General features: G+C 39.3%; 1 pseudogene; it reads right to left on the reverse strand.

Annotated features, from left to right (window-relative positions):
- Positions 1–2,923: 2,923 nt before the first annotated feature.
- LOC116070969 lies at positions 2,924–14,681 on the reverse strand (annotated as a pseudogene).
- Between the last annotated feature and the right edge of the window lie 268 nt (positions 14,682–14,949).

The following is a 14,949-nucleotide window of genomic DNA, read 5'->3' on the forward strand; positions in this document are numbered from 1 at the left end:
GGTGTCTGAAGACAGCTACAGTGTACTCACATACATTAAATAAATAAATAAATGTTTAAAAAAAAATAAAAAAAATAAAAAGGAAGTTATTATTCATACCAGTTTATCTGCAGTTTTTATATGAATAACAATTTTCTTTTTGGTTATTTACTGTATAATACACACACAGAGACACACAAACATACAGACACACACACACATGCACGTGTGTGTGTGTGTGTGTGTGTGTGTATAAAAAGATCATCAGATCTAGGCACACTATTAACATATGCCAACAATACTAGCATTTGGGAGGCTGAGGTGGATGAATTACAATTTTGGGGACAGTGTAAGCTATGGTACAAGAATCAGCTTGAAGAAAAAAAAAGCATCATGCATTGTTTTTTGCTGAGTTATTTAATTTATTATATAATATTTTGGTGTCTAAATAGAGCAAGTTATTCTTTATCCAAAGGTCAAAGAATATTATATTCAATTTTTTCATAATATTTCTATTATCTTCATGTATCTTCATTATTAAATTTATAACAGTAATCAGGTTGATAATTTCCAGTTTTTCATTTCATATTTGTTATTTTATGCTACTTCACAGATTAATGTTATAAATATTATATAAATCATTTAAATTACATAAATATACATAAATTATATAAATTATACATAAATTATTAAAATAATCCAGATAGCAATAACAACTATTTTTATTATTTAAGAATAGATCTCACTGTTTAGCTACTACTTGTTAGATAGACCAGGCTGCCCTTTAACTTAGAGATTCACCTGCCCCTGTGTCCTAAGTGTTGAAATTAAAAGCATGAGCCACCATCCCTTGCTCAGTTTGTAGCCTGGTCTAAAGAATGATTTTCAGGACAGCCAGGGCTACACAGAGAAATCCTGTCTAAAAAACTGAAAAACAGAAAAAACAAATCAGAACAAAACAACAAAAGATAAAACAGAGAGGGGGGAAAGAGAGAGAGAGAGAGAGAGAGAGAGAGAAAGAGAGAGAGCAAGCGCAAACAAACCCTTGAGTACTGTCATAGGTGATACAATTTCTCTAGCAAGTCTGCTCTCCCTAAAGGTTGCATATTCTCCCTACAGGCTGTCACCAACTGGTGACCAGATATTCAAATAAATGAGCCTATGAGTGACATTTCTCATTCAAACCACCACACTATTTTTGTTATGTAGACATAATTTCATTCAATATTAGGTAATTTTCATAATATTTGCAAATAACACAAACATATAGTTCATATTTCTAATTATTTCTTTTGTGATATATATATATATATACATATATATGTATATATGTATATCTTGATAATTTTGTGTATTTTTTTTTTTTAATTTTCAAGTCATTTTATTAATTCAACAGTACAAGAAGATCCTGTAACCACATCCCTGCCAACCTACTTTCTTCCAAAAAGCAGCAGAGAGGAACAAGGGGATGGTCTTCCCTGGGAGAATTTTAGAAACCATGGTGATAACACAAAAGTAGTGGTAGGCAACAGAGGTGAACAAAACCACAACACAACACAAAGTTAAGCAGAGAGGCTGTCATGTGTAGTTAGGAGTTGAGGGATAGAGTAAGAAGCAGGTCCACCCTTGTCCTCCTCAGCTTCAAAGGCTGCCAGCTCCAAGTGTCTTCTCTTTCCTTATGCAGGGAGCATGAGGACCAAGACAGGACATCCCAGAGGGCAGCCTTCATTGTCAAGCTGGGCACCTCCAACTATCTCAGGAGTGCCACAGCCAAGCCTGCCTTCCTCATCCATTTGAGGAAGGGACATTTGGGTTAGCTAGAAAGAAGAGCAGCTGAGAGGGGCTCCTCATCAGGCCTCAATCCTATCACTGGCAAGGAGTGCTACAAAAACAAAAATAAACCAAGCCTACTTACTGGATCACTAGACCCACGATGACATTACAAGGATAAAAAGGGGTAAGCAGGAAACTTCAGGTTCTTTCAGCCTGCAGTACCATGGATTTGAGGGTCCTGCTGCCCAGCCCCATGTCCCAAAAGCCATGGTAGGCCCTCCCTTGGATCTTTCATCAGGAAAGAAATGAGATAGGATATGAGAGCACCAAGAGCTAAAGAACAGAACTGTCATACTGTGCACCAGATAGGCGTGTGTGTGTGTGTGTGTGTGTGTGTGTGTGTGTGTGTGTGTGTGTGTGTGTGTAAGGGGGTTACACCTGCAGTCCAGACTTTCAGAGGAGCCCCAACTTCAAATACTCTCGTCACTTGGACCACATATCCCAATTTTTGGCAAAACCTGATCACTGAGAGAAAAACACAAGAGAAGCTGAGAGAGGACCAGTGAGTTTGGTATGAGGAAGATGCCTTCTCAGGATCTCTTATCTACAGTCTTGAAGCCCCGGACAGACAATTGCCTGGGACTTCAGTCAGGAACTTTTCTGTTTCCTCAAGGTGTTTGGTTCTCAGAGGGGAATGGAGTAAGTCAGATCCAGGGCAAGTAGGACACAGAGAAAAAGAGAGAAATCCCAGAACCGAGGAAAGGGGTTCTATCTCAGGGAGTGAAGAAACGTTGAACATGTGACAGAAGCTGTGGGCTACACAGGTACTGTAGGCACTGGTGTTGCTGTCATCTGTCACCTGAGCACAGAACATCCTTGCCCTCTGAAACTTCCTCCAGCCTCTTTTCTCTTGTAGCCTCCAGTTAGACTCAAGGAATGACTCTGCTCAACAAAGTTTTAGTTTCCTGGATCTCTGAAGGTACTCAGTGCACAAGTTCCCAGAAAAAAAAAATTAAACCAAACAACAACAACTTCTGCCTCAGTTCCTTTTCTGCTTCTAGGTACCATGTTTCTGCTCCATGGAAATGGCAGGCTAGTGGAAAGTCGAGGAACAAGAGCCACTGCAGGAAAAGGTGGAAAAGGTTTACTTCCCCAGCCCACTGCACTAGAGTCACCCATCATTAGCAGCCACCATCTGGCCCATGCCTTCTCAGATGTAGACAGACTGGAGCTCCTTGATCTTGAGGCAGAGATCACAGGTTCACACTGCAAAGGCCTCGGTGGTCAGCAGGCCAGTCACTCTTGGTCATGCTGGGCCACTCACACTGAAACCACTTCTGGCAGGTGGCCTCACACAAAATGGCATCCTGGCAATCATTCACCTTGCTCCGACCTACACGGCAAGGGTACACCAGGCCTGAAGGAGCCTCCACCTGCTTTGCTGAGGGTTGCCAGACTGTTGGCATCTGGAGTGCCCCCACCTCGACTGCTGCTGCTAGGGAGAAACTGGGCCGATTCCCATTAACAGAAGCAGCCGGGGGAGCCCGAGTGGGGCTCCTGGGGAAAAGCAGTGGTGGCAGGTAGATTCAAGGGCTTCCCACCATCCTCACCACCAGGGCCAGGAAAACCAGGGTGTGGACCAGGGAAGGGACTTGTGTTGGGAGGCAGGCTGGGGAGTTTCTGACCTGGTGCTCCTGGTTGGGTAAAGCGTTGGGGGAGAGGAGGACCCAGCTCCCCTCTAGGAGGTTGTCCCATGGTGGGTGACCATGGGACCAAATCCCCCCACTAGACTTGGCATTATCTACCTACCAGGTGGGCTAAAGTTTTGGCCCAGAGACTGGTTGAAGGGTTGACTTGGGAAAGTTCATGTTCCCTGGGTGCTGATAGCCAGGGCCCTGAGGTGGTATATTAAAAGCTAGACCCAGAGGGTTGGGAGGAAAAGGAGGGGGCTACCTACGAAGTGGCTGGGGACTCCCTCCTCCTCCAGTGCCATAGCCTGGGGATACCTGACCTACAGAGTCTTCCTGTACAGGAAAATCTCCAAAGGGCACAGGACTGCCAAGGAACCGAGGGTCTGTGCCTCTTACCTTAGAGACTTCCAAGTCATCTTCAAGAGGGTTAGAAGTGATTAGATTATCTACCATGGGGGTCGGTCAGCCGTGGGGCACACTTGGACTTTCTTGGTTTCATTTCTGGGCTCTTCATTTGCAGACCAGCCTTGCCCTGCTTCTTCCCGGTGCTAAGACAGCACAGGGTCCAGGGGGTGGGGGAGACTGGGGGTGGTAGGGGGTGCGCTGCCTTCCTCCAGCTTGTCCGGTGTGTGTGTGTGTGTGTGTGGAGGGGTGGGCTCCGAGGTGGCCTTGGATTGAGTCAGCAAGTCAGCATAGGCAGGGAATGGAGACATCCTCGAGCCCAATTTTGTGTATTTTTAAAGATTTTAAAGCATAAAATAAGTTGCCTTAAAACCTCCCTTTGTGCCAGTATTCATTTATCATTTACATTTGATCTTTAGTGGCCATAAAAAGTCTTAATTAATTAAATTAACTTTTAAAGTGTTACTTAAAAACATAGAATTTTGCCTATTAACAGGGTGCCATATGCATCTTATAATTTTTAATTCTGGAAAAATATCAACTTTATTTCTATGTAGGCATAGAAAACAGAAGTAAAATAGAGTACTCACACCGGAACTTTCCAAACCTTGGCATACTAATGTGCTCATACTTCTAACAAATGACTTTCAAGTTTAAGAATTTACTCATACGGGCTCCCCACCTCCCCCTCACTCCCATCCACCACCTTGACCCTTCCCCATCCCTGCATATGGCAATGAGAAAGGATCTCCTAGATCCTCACCAACTGTACCAAAAGTCTGCTGCCTTCTAGATTCTATCTCTAGCATCAGGGCACTTATTCCACTCTCTCTGTCACCACTAGTACTGACAGGTAAGCAATCCACTGACCCTAGCACCTACCAAATTACTGCTGTGTTCTGAGACACCAAGGCTCTGGGGACAGAATGAATCTCTGAACATGAGCTGTCATTCCAAACTTCTGCCACCCACTTGCTCTCAGTGAAAACAGGTAAGGAATTGAAAGACGCTGAGCCTCCACATTCATTCCTGTGCTGCCATGGAAGAAGTCCCCACACTATCAGCCCCAAGCACACACTTCTACCTACCCAACTAACTCCAGATTTGCAAATCAAGCAAAGAAACCAAAATGTTATGAAAATCCACAACAATGTATATTCTCTAAACATTACTAACCCTTTAATAATGACCCACAGTGAAAATTACCTGCAAGAACTTCTAGACAAAGTACTCCAAAGGCCAATTACAACTATGCTAAAACACTTTAAAGAAGACATGAATACAGTCCTACAGGAAAAAAAAAAGCAGCGACATGAACAAAATAAGTAAGTCAATACAAAATATTAAAATAAAAGGAAAAGCCTGTATGAGATAATGTCCAACAAGCCAGACAGAACCCTCAGTGGAAAGCCACACCAATAGCATGGGTTATGTGGGAAAGAGAGTATTGGGGCTGGAAGGTACATGATAAATTAATAAAAATCAATGAATGGGGCAAGAGGGAGCTCTGAGACAACATGAAAAAAGGGCCTCACTTTCCAATTATGAGCTGAGAAGTAGGAGAATATCAATACCATACTAATGTTCTAGAATTCATCTTTTTATAAAATCATAGAGGAAAACCCCACACCTAGCAAAATACATGACTATCTATGCATGAGAGGCCCACAGAACTCCAAATAGACAGACTCAGGAAAAAACAAAAAGAAAAACAAAACGATACAAAAATCTAACCTCCTTACCACATATGGTTTTTAATTTAATCTTGCATTTATTTATTTGTTTACACTCCAGATTTTATTCTACCCACCCCCAAGCATCCTTCCACCCTTCAACTATTCCACATCCCATACCTCCTCCCCATCCCCCTGTCTCCACAAGTATGTCCTCACGATCCATCCCCCACACAACCAGACCTCTAAACTCCCTGGATCCTCCAGTCTCTTGAGGGTTAGGTGCATCTTCTCTGACTGAACACACACCTTGTAGTTCACTGCTGTATATGTGTTGGGGGCTTCATATCAGCTGGTGTATGCTGTCTGCTTGGTAGTCCAGTGTTTGAGACATCCCTGGGGTCCAGGTTAATTGAGACTGCTGGTCATCCTACAGGGTTGCCCTCCTCCTCAGCTTCTTCCAGCTTTTCCCTAGTTCAACCACAGGAGTTAGCAGCTTCTGTCATTTGGTTGGGTGCAAATATCTTCATCTGACTCTTTCAGCTGCTTGTTGGGTCTTCCAGAGTACTGCCATGCTAGGTCCCTTTTTGTGAGTGCTCTATAGTTTCAATAATAGTGTCAGGCCTTGGAACCTCCCCTTGAGCTGGACCCCACTTTGGACCTGTCGCTGGACCTTCTTTCCCTCAGGCTTTTCTCCATTTCCATCCCTGTAGTTCTTTCAGACAAGGACAACTATGGGTCAGGGTTTTGACTGCGGGATGGCAACCCCCTCCCTCACTTGATGCCCTGTCTTCCTGCTGGAGGTGGGCTCTATAAATTCCCTCTCCCTTCTGTCAGGTATTTCATCTAAAGTTCCTCCTTTTGAGTCCTGAGAGTCTCTCATTTTCCAGGTCTCTGGTGCATTCTGGAGGGTCCCCTCAACCTCCTACCTCATGAGGTTGCCTGTTTCCATTCTTTCTGTTGCCCCTCAGGGCTTCAGTCCTTTTCCCCAACTCACTAACAGATCAGGTTCCCCTCTTCCCCGTACCTCCATCCATTTTCCCTCCCAGGTCCATCCCCGCTTGTGATTGCTTTCTTCTCCCTCCCAAGTGGGACTGAGGTGTCCTCCATTGGGACCTTCAGCTTGTTGACCTTTTTGAAGTCTTGAGACTGTATCTTGGGTATTCTGTACTTTTTTCTTTTTGGCAAATATCCACTTATTAGTGAGTACATACCATGCGTATCCTTTTGGGTCTGAGTTATGTAACTCAAGATGATATTTTCTAGTTCCATCCATTTGCCTGAAAAACTCAGGATGCCCTCATTCTTAATAGCTGAGTAGAATTCCATTATGTAAATGAACCACATTTTCTGTATCCATCCTTCTTACATGGGACATCTGTGTTGTTTCCAGCTTCTGGCTATCACAAACAAGGCCACTATGAACATAGTGAAACATGTGCCCCTGTGGCATGGTTGGGCATCTTTTGGGTATATTCCCAAGAGTGGTATTGCTGGGTCTTTAGGTAGATCTCTTTCCGATTCTCTGAGGAACTTCTAGATTGATTTCCAGAGTGGTTGTAGCAGTTTGCAATCCCACTAGCAATGGAGGAGTGTTCTTCTTTCTCCACATCCTCTCCAACATGTGTTTTTACCTGAGGTTTTGATCTTAACCATTCTGATTGGTATAAGGTGGAATCTCAGGGTTGTTTTGATTTGCATTTCTCTGATCATTAAGGACTTTGAACATTTCTTTAGGTGCTTCTCAGCCTTTCGAGATTCCTCTGTTGTTAATTCTAGGTTTAGTTCTATATCCCATTTTTTGATTGTGTTGTTTAGTTTTTTTGTTTTGAGGTTTTTTTTTGTGCTTAGCTACTTGAGTTCTTTATATATTTTGGATATTAGCCCTTTATTGGATGTGGGGTTAGTGAAGATTTTTTTCCCAATCTGTAGGCTGCTGATTTGTCTTGTTTACTATGTCCTTTGCCTTATAGAGAAGCTTTCCAGTTTCATGAGTTCCCATTTATCAATACTTGATCTTATAGTGTGAGCCATTGGAATTCTGTTTAGGAAATTTCTCCCTGTGCCAATGCATTCAAGGCTCTTTCCCACTTTCTCTTCTATTAGATTTAGTGTATCTGGTTTTACAGTTTTTGTAATTACAACATTAAAAACGCAGAACAGGAGCTGGAGAGATGGCTCAGTGTTTAAAAGTACTGGCTGCTCTTCCAGAGGACCTAGGTTTAATTCCCAGCATTCATATGGTAGCTTGCAATGGTCTGAAAGTCCCATTCTAGAAGATTTGACACCCTCACAAAGACAAACATGCCAGCAAAACCAGTAATGTACATTAAATGAAAATAAGTAATTTTAAACATAGAATAAAGAAACAGTATTGAAAGATTTAAGAAAGATAAAGCCCCTTATAAAGTCAAGCCCATTAGAATAATACCTTATTACAAAGTAGAATCTTTAAAACATTCTATGTTCCAAAAGATAACAACTGTCACCCTAGACCATTACACCCAGAAACAGTATTAAAAGTGGAGAAGAAATAAACACATTCTAGGATTAAAACGGATTAAAAGGAATTCATAAATACCTTTTAATGTACATTCATAAATTCCTTTAAAGGTACATAGAGGATATTGGAAAAGAATTCTTCAGTCATAAGAGAAGGACTAACACAGCCTAAAGGTCACAGGGAATAAATGAGCAAGACCAGGACAGCTGTTCAAAGAGGTTGACTTAGTTATAGTTATCATTGCTGTGACCATGACCAAAACAAGGTTGGGAGGAAAAGGTTTATTTGGCCTATACTTCCATAGCACTGTTCGTCATTGAAGCAAGTCAGGACAGAACTCACACAGGACTGATACCTGGAGGCAGGAGCTGATGCAGAGGCCATGGAGGAGAGCTACTTACTGGCTTGTGCCTCTTGGGTTTCTCAGCCTGCTTTCTTATAGGGCCAGCCCAGGGATGGCACCACACACAATAGACTTGGCTTTCCTCCATCCATCACTAAGAAAATGCCCTATGCGTTTGCCTACAGCCAGACCTTAGAGAAGCATTTTCTTAATTGATGTTTTCTCCTCTCAAATGACCTTAGCTTTCATCAAGTTGACATAAAACTATCCAGCACACAGGTCTAAAAAATACCACAAAATCAACAGAATGGCAGGAATTAACATACCTTTTAATCATAAATCTTAATATAAACTATTTCAGTTAACAAATTACAGAATTAAAGACTGGATTAGAAAACAGGCTCTATCATTTTTTTTCTAACTTCAAACAAAACAAAACCAAACAAGCAAACAAATCCAACCATATCTCACCACCAAAGGTATAGCTACCCTAGAGGAAAAGGTGGACATTAATATTTAACAAAATAGATCCCAAACCACACTCATTCAGAGGAGATAAGGTCACATTATACTTACTAAAGAACAATTAACCAAGAGGATGTTACATTCCTAATGATATATCACCAAACACATGTAGACCCAATATCATTTTTAAAACAAGCTACATAAAAACTACAGATTAACCCCAGCAAAGTGGTACTGAGTGACTTAAATAGATAGACAGGCTATCTAGAGAAATACTAAGCACAAAAGATTGGAGTTAAATGATATCATAAATCAAAAGGACCCAACAGACATCTACAGAGCATTCTGCCAAAACACTAAAAAATGCTCATTCTTCTCTGCAGCCCATGAAATGTTCTACAAAATTAACCCCACATTAGGACACAAAACAAGCCTCAACAAATGTAGCAAAAATGTGATAACAACCTGTATTCTATCTGACTACAGTGGAACCATGCTAGATGACAACAACAATAAAAATTCCATAAAGTACATAAATTCATGCAAACTAATACCACACAATCAAATAATAATTTGATCAATGAAGAATTCAGAAATAAAAATTAAAAATTCCTACAAATAAATGCAAATGAAAACATAACATACTAAAATCTATGGAACACAAGAAAGTCAGTTCTAAGAGAAATGGTTATAATGCTAAGTGCCTGCATCAGATAATTTAACATATCTCAGTTTTATAATAAACAATATGCTCAAAGACCTTGCAAAGACAAGAAATAACAAAGCAAATTGCAAAAACAATAGATGAGAAGAAAAAAAAACAAAATCAGCATTGAAATAAATGAAATAGAGCCATACTCACAAAAAAAGTCAATACACACAGAACCATACACACAAAAATACTGTGAGAAACAGTTGGTTCTTTGAGAAATAAACAGGATTGACAAATTATTTAACAGACACACACACATAGAGAATATGCAATAGAATAAAATTAGAAGCAAAAAGAGGGATATTATATCAGATAACAACAAACTTCAGAAAAATATAATACTTTAAAAATAATTTACATTTAACCAAGCTGGAAAATCTAAAAGAAATATACAAATTCCTGGATTCATGTTAAGATTGGAGGATAGTGGATTACAGGTAAATAAGAATAAAGAGATGGAGTTCTGGGTGTGGAAGGGGTTAAGCAAGAAGGGTTATGGGAATGGGGGAATATTGAAATGAAGCCAAAGATTAACCCAAAGGAAGGGGTTATAAAAAACTACATTGAAGATTGCTATCTCAGAACATCATTTTTGTGTGTGTGTGTGTGTGTGTGTGTGTGTGTGTCTGTGTGTGTATGAAGAACATTCATCCACGTAAAATAAATTTAAACTATAATAGACAGTAGAACACATGTTACATGAAAAAAAGCATGGGGTAAAATACTGGGGTTAAAAAAAATAAGCTGGCAAGAGGACAAGGTATGCTAGAGAGTAGGAGGTAGTGAGTGTATTGACATAAACTAAGGATGTATGAAAAAGTCTTATGGAAACCTACTATCTAGTAAATTAATTTCAGAATACAAGATTTAAAAAGAAAGAAAAATATTTGAATGAAATTCTCCTGCATAGGTTGACAATATCACTCCAAGAAGGAAAAAAAAATCTATTAAATGAAACTTACTACATGACATGGGATACCATCATATGAGTTATTGTTGGAATTAAGGAGGACCTAAAGGTCTCCAAAGTGCACAGACTATTGACATTGCCTTTGTTGACCCACCATAAATACATGATAAGACCCTATTACCAAAGAAATAGCACAATTTGGCCATGTGATATGAAGAAATTAATTTTATACTGAACAGGAAAATTCCTTTCTACTTGACATCTTTCATATTGGTAGAAGGGAGTATGCAAACTTCAAGGAGAGAAAACACATCAATGATCTTCTCCAGTATTGGATCCTGCATGTGTCAGTTACAACTTTCCAGGTGAGATATGCCTACTGATGCTACAGTGACACAAGTTTTATGAGTTATCTAACTACTTTCCCATTGGGTCTGAGGCCTGTTCAACAAAACATCATGCTTTGAAATATGAAAGCCCTTGACTAGGTTATATGTCACAGGGTAAATCTAATAGTGTTATTTTACTTAATTGTCAGTAGTCAAATTGCCTTTTAAATATTTACATTTATTCCCATAGAACTGGGATGTACCCTGGCTTGAACTTGCAGGAATAAGGATCTCAAACAGGTATGAAGTGGGAGAATTGAGGATGGGAAATAAAGAAGACAAGAAATAAATTTGAAAAAAGCAATGTTTGGGACCAAGAGGTCTTGAATAAGCTGATGACTGATGTTGAGTAAGTTTAAGAAGTGCAACATTACATATACTATTTGCAAGGGGAGAAGTGGACAAGATTAGTAGAAAAATAAGCCAGATCATGTTGGCAAAGTTATACACAGACACAGCAGCTTAGGACTGATAAGCACATCCTAGGAAAAAGAGTCAGGTCCCCCAAAACTCCAGCCTTGATTCCTCAAGGCTTAGGATCCAGCTCTAGACTGGCCTTGCTAAATCCACTCTTGGTAAAGGACACATATGTAAAGCTCTGCTTTTCCTCTTATCAGACTCTGAGAAAGTCTTGGGTTGTTATGTCTCTGCTTATCTCTCATCCTTGGCCAGAAAAGCTTATTTTTGCAGTGTAGAGATGGATAACTAGTAAATGTACAGAGAATAAGAGATGGAGTAGTCATCCATAAGTGGGATAGGCATTTTAATCATCTGTATTAATATCTATATTAACCCTATTACCAACAACCCTATATATTTCCACACTATGGAAAAGGAGGTATAAAGAATGTAATATAAGAGCCAGATAATTGGACAGGATATTGCAAGTGCCATCTCCTGGACATACCTTGACTATTGTACTGATGAACTCAGTAGCTGGGGATATCTGCATAGGACCCTACAAGATCATATGAGCCAAAGTCCCCCAATATAAATAGAGTGGATGTTATCCAGGTAATGCCACTTACTGAATAGTTATTGGCAATGAATTCTTGCTGACGGAGAGAGAGTCATTCTTTTTTTGAACATGTGGCTATTGGTAGGTTTCCCATGGTTCAGTGAATGGCCCCCTACCCATGCACATATGAGCCACACTAACTTGACTTGGTTTTCAAAAAAGGTTGCGGAAAAGGCCTTGTTTGGAATGTCTGGTAGGAGCTGGAGGAGATAAAGGGCATAGATGTGATCAAGTTTCATTATTTAGATGTATGCAATGTTCAAAATAAAAATCCTTAAATGTATACACACACACACACACACATACATACATATGTATATAACTCATTATAGATGTTGGCAATCTAAATTATATGTAATTTTAACTTGCAGGCAACATTAAAATACAGACTTTTCTTTATTATAGTACCAAGAAATTAACTGACTCTCAAGGAAGACCTTCACTAACAGTTTTTCAGAGGTTTTGTACTTTGGGGTGACCTATTGTTCTAACCAGTAAATGAATATAGTTCTCTGGTAGATACTGGTCGATGTTTTCCTTTATGTTATTAAGAAAAAGTGAGGCAGTGAGGGAGCTTGTTTATAAATTACCTCAGTTACATATCTAGCATTGAGTAGTATTTTTTTAAAGTATGAAAGAATTTTTCTTTGAAGATTTTAGGCTATTCACAATGTACTAGGTATAGATATGCCCAAGCTTTAACTTTTATTTTCATTAGTAAATGTTGTTCTTTGAAGTTCGGGAATGCAGTTCTGTGGAGGAACCCCCCACAAGCATAGAAAAGGCCATAACAAAGAAATAAAATTTTGATAACTTTATAAAATTTAGACAATAACAAATATAATCAATCATGTGCCAGATTGAGCATCTGCTACTTTCTGTTTGCCAATGAGCTTGGCAGGTGAGAAGTTGAATGGAATTGTATGGGAGCACACCATTATATCATATGTCCATCAGAAGTCTACCCACTCCACATGTAATTGCAACAGGAAAACAACAATGAAATGTACTTTAAGTGTATGGTATTTAGGTGCAAATTTATTTTTGTTTGTGAGCCTGGCCTTTAATGGCTGAGCCATCTTTCCAGCCCTAGGTGCAAATTTATATAAGTTGAATTTTAGTTGTGACTGTTTATCAACTGTCTTAGTCAGTGTTGTATGACTATAAATAAACACAAGGACCACAGCTACTTTTATAAAAGAATGCCTTTAATTGGGGCTGGCTTACAGTTTCAGAGGTTCCGTCCATGAGCAAGACGAGGAGCATGGTGGCATAGAGGCAGACATGGTGCTGAAGAAAGAGCTGGGAGTTCTACATCCAGATCCACAGACAGAAGGAAGAGAGCCGAGCTGCTAGGCCTGGCTTGGGCTTCTGACACCTCAAAGCCCACCCTCTGTGACATACCTACCCAGCAAGCCCACACCTCCTCTCTCTTCTAATTAGTGGCAGACACCTCCTGATGAATAAGCATTCTTGTATGTGAGTCTGTGGGGCTCACATTCTTATTCAAACCATCAAGTGACACCAAAATTTCTAAAAAAGGCCTGTCAGGTAAGCAGTCTTTGTGGTTGCTCAAGTTCAATACTGCTTAATGCTGAATGCAGGAAAAGCTTATTTGCTTTTTATTTTATTTTATTTTATTCAATGTCTTATCACACAAACCTTGTACCATTTCATTTCATGTCTTCTCCCGACCTGGATCTTCTCTCAAGTCCTCTAGCTTACAGCTTTACCAGTCTCACACATTTTTTAAAAAAGCTGTAGTCTATCTCTTGATTTGTTAGTGCTGGAGATACTGCATTGATTTCCTGTGTTGGTCTACTACAACTAAATTACCATAGTAATTTATGGCTGAATCAATATCTATATTTATAATTCTATGAAAATATACTTTGGAGCCACATGGTTAAGGTTTCCCATTTCTTATAAAGTCTTAATTTATTCTTAGTATGAATACTCATAGCTCTTATTGATCAATTTGCTGATATTCATATTTCAACATAATTGTCTTTCATTTATTGTAGCATCTGCTCTCTTGAAATATCAATAGCATTTTGTATTTATTTAATAATATTAGTTGTGGATTTAAGCAAGGCCCTAAAACATTCTGTCTGTGTTTTTTCTCACTGTGTAACAAATCATCATCCCACACTTATTTCAGTGCCTACTGGTCAGGTTTTTTTTAAACTTCTTATTTTCCTTATTATTTCTACTGTCCCATTTTTATTTTAAAAGAAATTATTGATTCATAATTCCTGTTTCTAATTTATCCTTTTATATAGTGAAAATACACACAATATACTCCAAGTACGGTTTTCCTTCCTCCATCTTCTTCCAGATCTTCCTTATCCTCCCACTTCTCCAACTCTATGCCTTCTTTCTCTTTCTCTCTTCAGAAAATAAATTGGCAAATAAATAAACAATTAAGTAAATAAATAAAACACACAAAAAACCAAGCATCACATGCAAAAATATACAAATGAAACCAATAAAATCAGAAAATTTGAAATCATAATAAACAAGCAAAATAATGTACGTTTTACAAACCACCACTGAGCTGCTTTGGGGTTGGCATTCTACTCTTAGTCCTGGGGCCTACCCTTAAGAGTAGGTTATAAATCTAGTCATACTGCATTGGAGAAAACCAATGTTTTGTTTGCAAGCTGACCCATATTTCTTACCTGCACAACAATTAATTATCTGATCTTCATTTACAGTTTTCCTTCTGCTTTATTACCTGTGCTCTGTTTTCTGTGAGTATATTACAATGATGGCTTTCACTGACAGGACACTGTCTGTTTCCCAGACACTGCCCTGTTCCATGGTCTAGATCTTTGTGGCTCTCATTCTATTCCTCTCCTCCTGTTGCACCTGTTGCTGTGACCTTCCAATTCCTGTACAGCATTATGAATGTTGGAATTGCCTTTGGATTTTGTCCAGGTTAATGGTTCTTGCCTTCACACTCATAGTTTTGTTGGTGGTAGAAGCTCTGCTGAGGCCTGGCATTTGTGCTCTTCTTGATTTTTGTTTATTTTTTTCCTTCCTTTCCTTTTCTTTCATTCTTTTATTTTATTTTATTTTATTTTATTTT

Source organism: Mastomys coucha, unplaced genomic scaffold (genome assembly GCF_008632895.1).
Source record: "Mastomys coucha isolate ucsf_1 unplaced genomic scaffold, UCSF_Mcou_1 pScaffold22, whole genome shotgun sequence".
NCBI lineage: Eukaryota > Metazoa > Chordata > Mammalia > Rodentia > Muridae > Mastomys > Mastomys coucha.